The sequence below is a fragment of the Mesocricetus auratus genome, unplaced genomic scaffold, assembly GCF_017639785.1.
Source record: "Mesocricetus auratus isolate SY011 unplaced genomic scaffold, BCM_Maur_2.0 Super-Scaffold_100006, whole genome shotgun sequence".
NCBI lineage: Eukaryota > Metazoa > Chordata > Mammalia > Rodentia > Cricetidae > Mesocricetus > Mesocricetus auratus.
Window position 1 is genome coordinate 88,682,713 of NW_024429190.1, and position 12,237 is coordinate 88,694,949.

Genomic DNA, 12,237 nt, shown 5'->3' on the forward strand with positions numbered 1-12,237 from the left:
TTAATTAACTTAGGAAGCACCTTGCAGCTATAGAACAGGGAATAAAGTTCAACCCACTGTCTTTCCCCAAAATGCATAAGTTAAAATGCAGTTTTAATGTGGCCTCACATGTAAGGATATTCAAGGTGAAATGTTCTATCCTGTTTCCAACATCATCAACATCTTCACCACCTGGTGAACTCTCTCCGTATCTTTATTGTTGTCATCATTGTTTCCACTGAACGTGCTACTCGACAGTTGACCTTATAGGTATAGGAATGGTGTAATGTACAACATCTACTAAGTGCTCTATAAATATTTAGCAAATGAACTTTGCGTAAATGGGAGAGGTTATTGAGCCACTCCTTAGAGATTAGCCGTGTGCTCAGTGCAGGTGCTGAAGACCACAGTTAATCATCATGCTGTGAGTAGGACTTCCTAGCCTCGTTAAACAAATTCAAGCCCACTCAGCCAGTGAACGGGAGAAAAAGGTGTAGGACCAGGGTGGTCCACAATGCTATCCCATCTGTAGTCATCACTGTGCAGATTCTCTCCCTTTCTCTTGCTGTTCTTCTAAGAACGGGAGATCTTCATCGGTTATTCGTGCAGTGAGAAGGATCGAGTTAGCAGCAGCTGTAGCACTGGATGGAATCGGTGCTCCCTCTACAGATTCAGTCACAGTGTGATCTGCCTCAGTCAACACCAGCAGCAACGCCCAGCCCTGCATTCCTCCTGAGCTTAGTTTCAGAGCTATTTCTGACAAATGTTCCTGCTGAGGGAGATTCATAGTGGTGGCCCTTTGGGGAGGTATCTGCATGAAGAACATTTTCAGAGTACCAAGTCCCAGGGATACAGACAACAGGCTGTGTGTCCCAAACAAGTGCAGAATAGAAAGCACACCGTGCTTTTAAAACTCCCATTTTCACAGCCCCATTGGTCTGGTCACACCTCAGGCACCTGTGCTTAATTTTCTCCCCAAAGATAAACTCTTTGGGCTCATTTATATCTAAGGTCTGATTCTGGCAGGGCACCTAATTAGAAAGAATTCACATGTCATCATGGTTTCTCATCCTGCTGGCCCAGAGACTCCTGCTTCTCCACACTCAAGCACAGCAGCTTTCATTGTACTGATGCTTTCCCAGTTGTTGTGAGACATACTGAGGGAGGGCTCAGCCCTTTCTTCACCTGTATTTATTTACTAGATTCCCACATACAAATCACCCCATGACTAGACATTTTCTGGGTTCCTCATTTAAAAGGCACGTTTCTTCAGTCAACAGAAAACTTAACAGGGCTGAATTAAGAAGAAAAGGAAATGATAGCCTGACTTTGAGGCGGGAAGCTGGGCTCAGAAGGGGAAAATAAAACATTACCCTTCTGTCTGCGCACGCTATCATCTAACATCATTAGTGGGGGATGGCGGGCACCCACCTGGAGACGTGCCACTGACTGGGTTTTGTAGCTTCACAGCTGTTACCTACTGATGATGCTATCATTTTCCTTCTTTGATAATTATAATTGGATTCGTAACATTTGCTCAGTACAAGGACTGAGTTCTTGTCCACCACTGGGATCTGTTGTCTAGCACAAGGTCTGGCCCTTTAGGTGTCTGCATTTGGACATCCCCGAAGCAGATCTTGATGAGGGAGTCTGGTATATGGGGGTTCTGGGTGTGGTCAGTGTTGAGAAGCAGATTAGATTCTTGGTTTTCTGTTCTTCCCCCCCCCCCACTATATGTTTTTATTTAAATTAGAAACATGCATGCTTCACATGTCAATGCCAGCTCCTTCTCCCACCCTCCTCCTTTGTCCCTCCACCAGTCCCCCACCCAATCCCCACATCATTCCCCAGGGAGGGTGAGGCCCTCCTTGGGGATATCTCCAGAGTCTGTCATTTCATTCAGGGAAGAATCTAGGCCCTTCCCCATGTGTCCAGGCTGAGAGAGCATGCCTCCATGTGGAATGTGCTCCCAAAGTTCATTAGTACGCCATGGTAAACACTGATCTACTACCCAAGGCCCCAGGGATTTCTAAGGCCTCCTCACTGACACTACATTTGTGGAGTCTGGATCAGTCCCCTGTTGGCCTCTCAGCCAACAGTCTGGGGTTCAAGAGCTCCCCCTTGTCCAGGCAGCTGTCTTTGTGGGTTTCACCAGCACGGTCTTGACCCCTTTGCTCATCACTCCTCCATCTCTGTCACTGGGTTCCAGGAGTTCAGTTCAGTGTTTAGCAGTGGGTATCTGTCTCTGCTTCCATCAGTCTCTGGATGAAGGTGTTTTTCTGTTCTTGTTTATTTGACACTACTGAGCAACTTGACAACTTTGTAAAACAAACTTCACTTATTCATCATTCATTCATTCATTCATTCATTCATCATGCATACATGTCCCACTGTGCTTGCTGCCCTGGCTACTGTGTCAGGAGCTCAAGTGGTCCTCTGTGCTTGGATTCCTAGATAGGTAGGACTTGAGTCAGGATTGGCCATGCATGGTTTATTGTCTTGCTCTAAGTAATAATTTCTACTTCATTGCTTTCTGCTACTGTCTTTGTAATTTTGGAACACACATTTACGTTTTCAAGAAAACTAAAGACTAATTGAGCTGGCCGATTCTGTCCCAGTCCATTTATTGGCTCTTTCACTAGCCTGTCATGGCTCATCGAGTGGCTACAGTGATCTGGGCACTGTGCTGAGTTCTGAGTGTGGAAGCAGGTGAGAAGCATGTCAAAGCCTGTATGGACCTATGCCTAAAGAACACTGTGGATAATGTCAGTACCCTAGTCCCTGGAAGACGCATGGCAGGGTCCTGCCTGAGTACACTCATGCTGGGTACTCTGGGCTGATTTTGGTACTTGCCTTGCCCCATTCCTTTACGTCAGACCCTGCATGTGTCCAAGCATCTTCCTGACTCCTTGCACTCCTCATTCCAGGAGGAATAGATGCCATGCGTGTGAGAACGGTTTTGTCTTCAAGGCAGCGATTATGTCATAAAGTTATTTAACCTTCTTGGAGTGAGAGAATTAAACCACCCTAGTCATCTTAAGTACACTTATACCCACTGAAGGGAATGGATTAATTGGCACAGGTCAGGCGCTCAAAGACAATGTACTTCACATATTAAATGAAATCAAATTAAAGTCAACGAAAGCTTAATGTTAGATCATTGTATACTGACAATATGAGGCAGTTGTGTCCAGAGAGGTTGTGCAGTGTATGCTATGTTTTTCTTTTTTTTTAGGTATAGGGAGAGAGACATAATTTCTATTGGTTCATATTTGGGCACCCACCCACACATACATAAATATGCACACACAGATACATAGGAACACACAGACACATAGGCATGTACAGATACACAAATATGTAGAAACATACAGAAAGATAACAGACACAGACATACAGGTATACACACAAAAATATAGACATAAATACACATGTAGAGAAACACACATATATACATGCATGCACCTCTCACACATATGCAGAAGCAGTTGCACACATAGACATGCATAGACACATAGTTACTCACACAGTCAAACAGACACACACAGAGAATCACATATACACAGGCACTTGCAGACACATGCATATACATGCATGCACAGATACACAAACAAAAATCAACTGTTAAAGATTGACTTTAGTTTCCACACAGCCTATCCTAAAAGTCCTTAGCTGTTTGGAACTTAGGGTGCATTTCCACTCCCTTTGTTAATTAGCAGACCTCTCCATCCTTGATTGTGTCAAAGAGATGTTGGTGGTGTGCAGAGTCAGGTTTCTAGTTAAAACTAGTATGACACATTGTACCTTCTGCATTTAGGAGCTTCCTCACTAAAAGCATTGCTAAGCAGGTATGTGTTTAACTTTTGTGGAAAGTGATTTTGGAGTGTGCTGAATGTGGAGTTGGTAAACATCTGGGGTCACTAATTTAGTCACATATCAGGAAAAAGTACTGGAATCTGGGCCGTTAGGCAATCATTGAGGGTTAGCTGGTGGAATAACAGGGGTTGGTTTCTGCTTTGTATCCTTTAAACATGGGTGACTCATACTGAACAGAGATCTGAAATGGAATTATCTGCACACTGTATAGGAAATGGACCATGTTTGTCCCTGGAGTTCAAGAGGGTTTGCAAGCCAAGCTATTTTCTGAAGTTTTAATACCATTAGCTTAGTGTTATTTTTCACAGTGAATTGTAAAGGCTGGAAAATTTGATTTATAACGTCCCTATTAAGTCCAAATGACTAAGTGGCTACAGAATAACCTTTAATAATTCGATATAAAAGGTGTTTTTAGTTTATTGATTTATTTTATGCAGTGAAAGCAAAAAAAAAGGGTAGAAGCTCACCCTGATCATGCTTGATTCTGGGCAGTTATCTCCATTCCTGTTGTCTATCCCCCACCCCCATAAGATACATGATATAAACAGTGTTTGGTACTGTCAGAGCTTTGTATTGGGCTTTCTAATAGGTGTGCAATGGTATGAACCATTGTTTTCATCTCAAATTCCTTACCAATTGTTGTTGACTATTCTATTTTAAAATTTATCTTTGATCTCTGTAGTAGCCTTGGCTACAAGAAGCTTTTTTTTTCTTTTTTGTCTTATTGAGGAGTGAAAGCTATACTTTGATGTTGGTATAGGGCAAGTGTTTAGAATATAGTAAGTTAGAAACAAGTTGAATTAGGAATGTTGTCTTGAGTAGGTTTGCAGTACCAGGCAAGAATTGCCCCCTATTTTGAAGGTCTTAATTCCAATTAGGTATCCGTTGGTTACCCTCAAGGCATAAGTGCCACTATTAGTATCTAGGGATAACTTGCAGGTTGGTTATTGCTGTGGCTTAACAACTGCTTAAAACACACAAGGTAAGTAACTGTGGGTTGCCCAGTGGGATGACCCACTTAGTACATCAGCAACACAGTTTCTGCACCTCAGGCTCAGGGAATATCATGAAAGGGGTTGAAAGAATGTAAGAGTCAGAGGATTAGGATGACTGCTATGAGACAGTGTTTTCCAGACACAGGGATGCTGCACCAGTGAAATCTCAACAACATGTTTGCATTAACAACACCTACATAAGGACAACACCAGTCCTTATGTCAACAGGGATGGGAGAAATTTCACAGGTCCCTATTCCCCAATGAAGAAATTTAGGCAGTCATGGCTGCTTACTGGGGGAGAAAACGTTTTCTTCAGGGATGAGATCCTTGATAGGTTATCCAGGCTCAAATGGTGCACCTTAAACACGTGTATGTATGACCAGTACTTAATGGGCTCAGTGGGTGGTATATGAGAGGTCATTAATTTAAGAGTGAGCTAAAGGAAGAGTTGGAGGTGGGAGAGAGTACAGTAGAAATTATTTAAGTACAATGTGCTCATGTATGAAATTCTGAAAAAATTACCAAAGAAATGAGAACTGAGTGTGTCAAACAATTCCTTTGATGAAGTTCTGCAGTACTCTCCATGAGAATTTTGCATGTACCTTAGCAAATTTTGTGCTTGATTGCTTATTCAAAGATGGTTGCAAAATTAAAGGCCATACTCTATACTTATACAAAATTTCACTGTGCTTCCATTAAGTAAAAGTCTGACACTCCACACCTCTCTGGGAAGTCTATGATTTCCTTGAAAACATCACAGTAATCATGTATAACTTCCAAGTCAAGCCTTTGGGGACTTAAAAAGCTTTCTATTTCCTCAGAGGCAAGGCCATGAAGCAGAATTAACTTTCTTCTAGCTGCAGTGCTAATCCCGAGGCCTCCAGTGGCCACCCAGCAGCCCGATGGATGGTCTTGAGGCTGCCATTTTGTGAGGAAGCACAAGCTAGTCTAAGACAAGCTGATCGCTGAAGCTCTGAGACAATCTACAGGTGTTGGCTTTACGGACGCTGTAACGATACGCGACACACAGTTACTGAAAATAAGGCTAAGTATTTTATATAGAAAATTACTCACACGATACCAAACCCCGAGAAGCCCAGCAGATCTCAGCTAGCGACTGGACTGGAAGCCGAACTCCAGGAAAAGAGAGCGAGACTTCCTGTGCGCTGTCTTTTATGCCTTCCCCCGTAACGCCCCTAGCCATGCCCAAAAGTGGGCTTGGCTAGTGACGTAGTTCCGCCTACATACGTATACGTCTTTACGTCCAGCCGTATACGTCTTTAGTCCTGCCTAAAGTGGGTGTGGTTAGCGGTGTGGTAAACCGCCCTTTTATTACCTCATCTGTATGCGCCTCTAGTAAGTCACATGTTTCATGGCGGCATAGACTTCCTCCTACAATTCCCCTTTTAGTCTAAAAAAGGACAACTAACTTGTGTCTATGAACAAAATGTATCAAACATCTATTCTATCTAAACCTAAACTTATCTTAAAGAAACACCCAAATATGAACACCTCTTTCCAATCCCAACTCTAAAATAATTGAAAACTAACACTAACAGGTGTAATCTTATAATATCAATAGTAGGGAGAGGGGGCGTGGAATTCTCAAAACTACTTCCTGCTGAGATGGGACGATGATAATCTCATGGGGACCTGTGAAAAGAAAATGTTAGTATAACAAAATCTGAGTAGATCAGACAGTCTCAGTATGTCAGGAGATGCTTGATTGAAGTTCCTGACTGGGGTTCTAGTGTTGATTGAAGCTCTCATCTTGAAGCTCTGGTCAGATTGTAGAAGATGTGCTATTTCCGTTCCTTGGTCTGGAGTTGTGTCGAGTGATGTAGTTTCAAGCCAGTTTCAGGATAGTGCTTGTCAGGTGGAGTCAATGATGTGGGGCAATTCAGATGCCTCCAGTCGAATCAGGTGAAGTCAAGGAATTGGATCCTCATTCTCTTTCGGAAGCAGTTGAAGATTGCTGTCAGGAAATCCCTTGTTCTCTGGAAAACTCAAACATTAATGTTAACAAAGAAATATTTTAACTTTCATATGTATGCATACAGAAGAGGTGACAATAGGGAAGATGGAAAACCTGGAGGAAATTAGACTGTTCAGAAAAAGAAATCCACAGATAATAGTCCCTCATTTTATTTCTTCTGTCTTATATCAATGGCTCTTTGATATAATACAGAAATTCTGAATTGTATTTAAATAACATGCTTGGGTTTAGAGTAGGAGAGCCAATCCAACTCCAAAGCCAGCTTCAGTTAAATGAATGGGAATTGAGGTATGTGAAGAAATAAAGATAAAAGGATACTATGAAAAACAATATAAAGAGATTTAGACTTTGATACCACACAGTGAGATACTGTTTGTTGATGGTCCTCAGGGTAGCTATTCATTCTTCTACAGGAATCCATATGTCCAGTATTCCTTGCTGAGTTTACCTGTGAAGACAAAAGCAAAGCACTTCTCTTTCCTTTTAGGAGGTCACTTTACCCATTGTGGACTATGAATTTGTAGATGGGCTGTTATCTTCCTCCTCCTGAGATGTTTTCTGTTCTGATCGAATTTTAATTAATTTTGATGGAACCCAAACCTTTTCTTCTCCTGTGGAAACAAAAGCATAACCCCTTCCCCAACGTAACACATATCCTGGTTTCCAGACTGAGGTCATAACATCCTTAAAATACACCGGTTGGTTCAGTTCAGAAGTCTTCTCTGTAGCCCAGTGTCTTTCTGCTGCAGTTTGTCCTTTTTCATCAGCATTAAGAAAATTCAACGTTAGTAAAGCATTGTGTAACCTGTGTCTAGGTGTCTTTGTTTTCCCTGGCTGTTTATGAAGCATCTCCTTTAAGGTTCGGTTAGACCTTTCAATTATTGCTTGTCCTGTGGGATTGTAAGGTATACCAGTTACATGTTTTATATTATAATATTTGAAGAATTGTTCCAATTTACTGGAGACATATGCTGGACCATTGTCAGTTTTTATTGTTTTAGGTATACCCATAACAGCCATTACCTCTAAGAGGTGTGTAATAACAGAGTCAGCTTTTTCAGAGCTGAGGGCAGTAGCCCATTGGAAGCCTGAGAACGTGTCTATAGTATGGTGTACATATTTCAAACTGCCAAATTCTGGGAAGTGAAATACATCCATTTGCAAAAGTTCATTTCTGTGAACACCTTTAGGATTACAACCTGCTGGTAATGGAGTTTGATTGTACAATGAGCAACTGGGACAATTTCTTACTATTTCTTTGGCTTGTTGCCAGGTGATAGAAAAATCCTTCTTTAAACCTTTGCTGTTAACATGGTGTTTCTTATGAAATTCTGAAGCTTCCAACACATTACCTACTAATAAACGATCAATTTCATCATTGCCTTGTGCCAGAGGACCTGGCAGACCTGTATGGGATCTGATGTGTGTTATATATATAGGATGAGTCCTGTTTCTGATGATTTCCTGCAATTGTAAAAACAATGAGGTTAATTCTGTATTATCAGGAACAAATTCTGCAGTCTCAATGTGCAGGACAACTCTTTCTGCATACTGAGAATCCGTGACTATATTGAGAGGCTCTGTAAAGTCTTTAAGTACCATGAGAATGGCATATAACTCTGCCTTTTGTACGGAGTTGTAAGGGCTTTGAACTACTTTACTTATATTTCCTGATTTATACCCTGCCTTACCTGATTTGTTTGCATCCGTGTAGAAGGTAAGAACTCCAGAAATAGGTGTTTGCCTCACGATACGTGGAAGAATCCAAATTGTTTTCTTTATGAATTTGATTCTCTCTGTTTTGGGATAGTTATTACTAATACTTCCCAAAAAGTCACTGCAAGCTATTTGCCAATACTCATTATCCTTCCATAAGGAGGAAATTTCCTCATTCGTTAACGGTACAATAATTTCAGCTGGGTCTTTCCCAGTCAGTTGACGAAGCCTTAATTTACCTTTTAATATCAAATCAGATATCTTTTCTATATATGTTTTCAATTTTTTATTTTGTTTATGTGGCAGAAATACCCATTCTAGAATGATGTCGTCCCTCTGCATTAATATTCCTGAGGGGTATTCTCTAGATGGTAAAATAACCAGAATACAGTCCAGATTTGGATCCACACGGTCCACATGTGCTTCTAATATTCTCTTTTCTACCCATTCTAATTCTTTTTCAGCCTCAGCTGATAGTACTCGTGAGCTGTTTAGGTCTTTATCTCCTTTTAAAGCCATTTTCAGGTGTTTTAAATCATGCCCTTCTACACCAATAATCGTCTGTAATTGAGAGATTTCTCCTAATAGTTTTTGAAGATCATTAAGAGTCCGGTAACAATCTCTTCTGATCTGTACTTTCTGTGGTCTAATTTTCTGAGCATCTATTTTATAACCTAAATAGTTAATAGAATCTCCTCTTTGTATTTTTTCTGGGGCAATTTGTAATCCCCAGCGAGGCAAAATTTCCTTTACTGCCTCAAACATCTTTTCCAAAGTATCCTTATTTGAATCAGACAATAATATGTCATCCATATAATGATATATTAACGAATGTGGAAATTTTTTACGAATTATTTCTAGAGGTTTATTCACAAAATATTGACACAAAGTTGGACTGTTTAACATACCTTGAGGTAGTACCTTCCACTGGAATCTCTGTACCGGACGGGAATTATTATAGGTAGGTACTGTGAAGGCAAACTTTTCTCTGTCGTTTTCTTGTAACGGTATGGTGAAGAAACAATCTTTTAAGTCTATAACTATAATTGGCCAATCCTTAGGAATTAGAGAAGGTAACGGCATCCCAGGTTGTAGAGACCCCATAGGCTGAATTACCTTGTTGATGGCTCTAAGATCAGTAACCATTCTCCACTTACCAGACTTCTTCTTGACAACAAAAACAGGCGAATTCCACGCACTAGTTGATTCCTCAATGTGTCCAGCATCTAGCTGTTCCTGAACTAACTTCTCCAAAGCCTCTAACTTCTCAGATGTCATAGGCCATTGACCCACCCAGACGGGTTCATCTGTCAGCCATTTTAATGGTAGAGCTTTTGGTTGCTCTGTAGGTTTGGCACTAGCATCTTGCTTCTGTACAGCCTGTACATTTGGCATCTGTTTTCTGTACTGTCTCACTATATTCTTACTACCACTAAGAGCTTGTCTATAACTCCTAGCTGATACAGGAGGAATTTTAATCTGCGTATTCCATTGCTGGAGTAGATCACGACCCCAGAGGTTTATAGCAATATCTGCAACATATGGCTTTAACCTTCCTCTCTGTCCTTCTGGCCCAATAAAGTCAATCCATCTAACGCTCTGTTTAACTTCAGATAGGGTTCCGATCCCTAAGAATTGAACATTAACCTCTTTTAAAGCCCAGTTTTGTGGCCAGGACTGCTGATTAAGGATAGTGACGTCACTTCCGGTGTCCAGTAATCCGTAAATCACCCTATTATTTACCTTAACCGGAAGTTTGGGTCTATGATATTGTATAGAAGTTTGCCAAAATATATGTTTTGTATCTCCTCCTGATGTAATTGATTCATCCTCTGGAGCTAATGTATTATCCAGTGCCGTATTATTTACAATGGGCAGTGGATCTTCTAATTGTCCTGGGAGAGGCTGTCCTCCACTGTCACTGGGAATGACCGGATAATCTTCCTCTTCGGGGCTCCATGGAGCCCCGGAAGCCCGTTTCCCTGCTGTAAAGATCTACCTTGTCTGTCTATTGTGGAAAAGCATTCATCAGTCCAATGGCGCCCCTTCCCACACCTCCTGCATAGACCAGGAGGCTTAGGCCTTCTGTTTGATACATTCCTGGTAAAAGCATTATTTCTAGGAATGCGTTGTCTACAGTTCCTACTAAGATGTCCTATTCTACCACAGTTAAAGCATTTTGCATCTTTACGCCTATTTAAATTCTTTGAGATTGCCTTCCCTACCCATGCCTCTATATCATCACAGGTAGGGTATTTGGCATCCTGGTGCCTCCTCAAACCTGTAGAAATAGCTTCACCTACCCAAGCTCCTGTATCCTGACTTTTACATTCCAGGTTCGCTGTATGCAGAACCCATTCCTCCAATGGCGCTGATCTTATTTTTAATGGCCAAATTACCTGCCTGCATTGAGGATTCACGTTCTCATACGCCAAAGATTCTATAAGAAGACGCCTGGATTCTGGTTTCGCTACCTGTACCTCTACTGCTCTGGATAATCTCTCTAAAAATTCAGTGAACCTTTCCCTTGGGCCCTGTAATACCTTGGTGTAGGGTTGCATTATCTCTCCTGTTTCACAAACCTTATCCAAGGCATTTAAAGCAGCTGTACGGCACAAAGACAACATGTGCTCGTCATATGCAGATTGAACCTGCGTGTCAGCGTAAGGACCCTCCCCAAGAATCTTGTCTTGGGGTACTTCCTGACCGTTCTGTAATTCCTGAATTTCTATTGCTTTTGCTTCTTGCCTCCATAAAGCTCTCCATTGAATTTGGCAAGAATTTTCGAGTACTGCAGAGGCTAATTGGGCCCAGTCTTTTGGGGTTACTTTATTTACAGTAGCCCATGAGGTTAGGAGCTCTCTGACAAAGGGAGAATGAAGACCATACATGACAATGGCCTCCTTAATATTTTTTAGATCCTTCATCTGTATAGGCTCCCAGTGATAAGCAATGGGACCATTTGATTGTTTTTTCGTTGCTGGTTTTTCTGTTACAGATACCGGAAAAACCATAGGGGAACGCATAGCAACCTTAGGGAAATCATTCTGGCATTTGAGAAGCTTTGGGAAACTCCTGTCCTGACCTGTTGCCTGTATTTCTGATTCTGAAGTATCAGATTGAGCGTCTTCTAAATCCTGCAGTCTATTCATCATTGTTTCTCTGAGCTCTTGAAGTTCTTGGGACAAATGATTTTCTAAGGATGTCATGGAATCTTTCATTTTTTTACATTCATCATTTACATGTGATTCCAAATTTCTAATATTCTCATCCTTAGCAAGTACCTCAATAGCATGTAAACTGCCTTCAACAAATGATATTCTATCAGTTAGTTTACCATTGCTCTCAGACATGGAACAATTCTTTTCTGCTAGCATTTCAATTTTATGTTCCAGTCTTTGTAATTTGCTAGTGAAATCATCAAACATGGAACCGTGTTTGTCGTTAAATGTTTCCACATTATGTTCCAATTTTTCAATTCTATCTATGGAACACATTTTTCCTGAAAATAATTCAATTTTGTGTTCCGTCTCTTTAAACCTGTTCGTCAGACCTACATTATCATTTTTAATATCCTGAATATTTTCTACCAACCCTTTCTTACTCTCCTGCAATGAATTTTGCATTTCCTGAATCCTTTGTATTAAGATTTCAAAACTATCCTGCGATGACT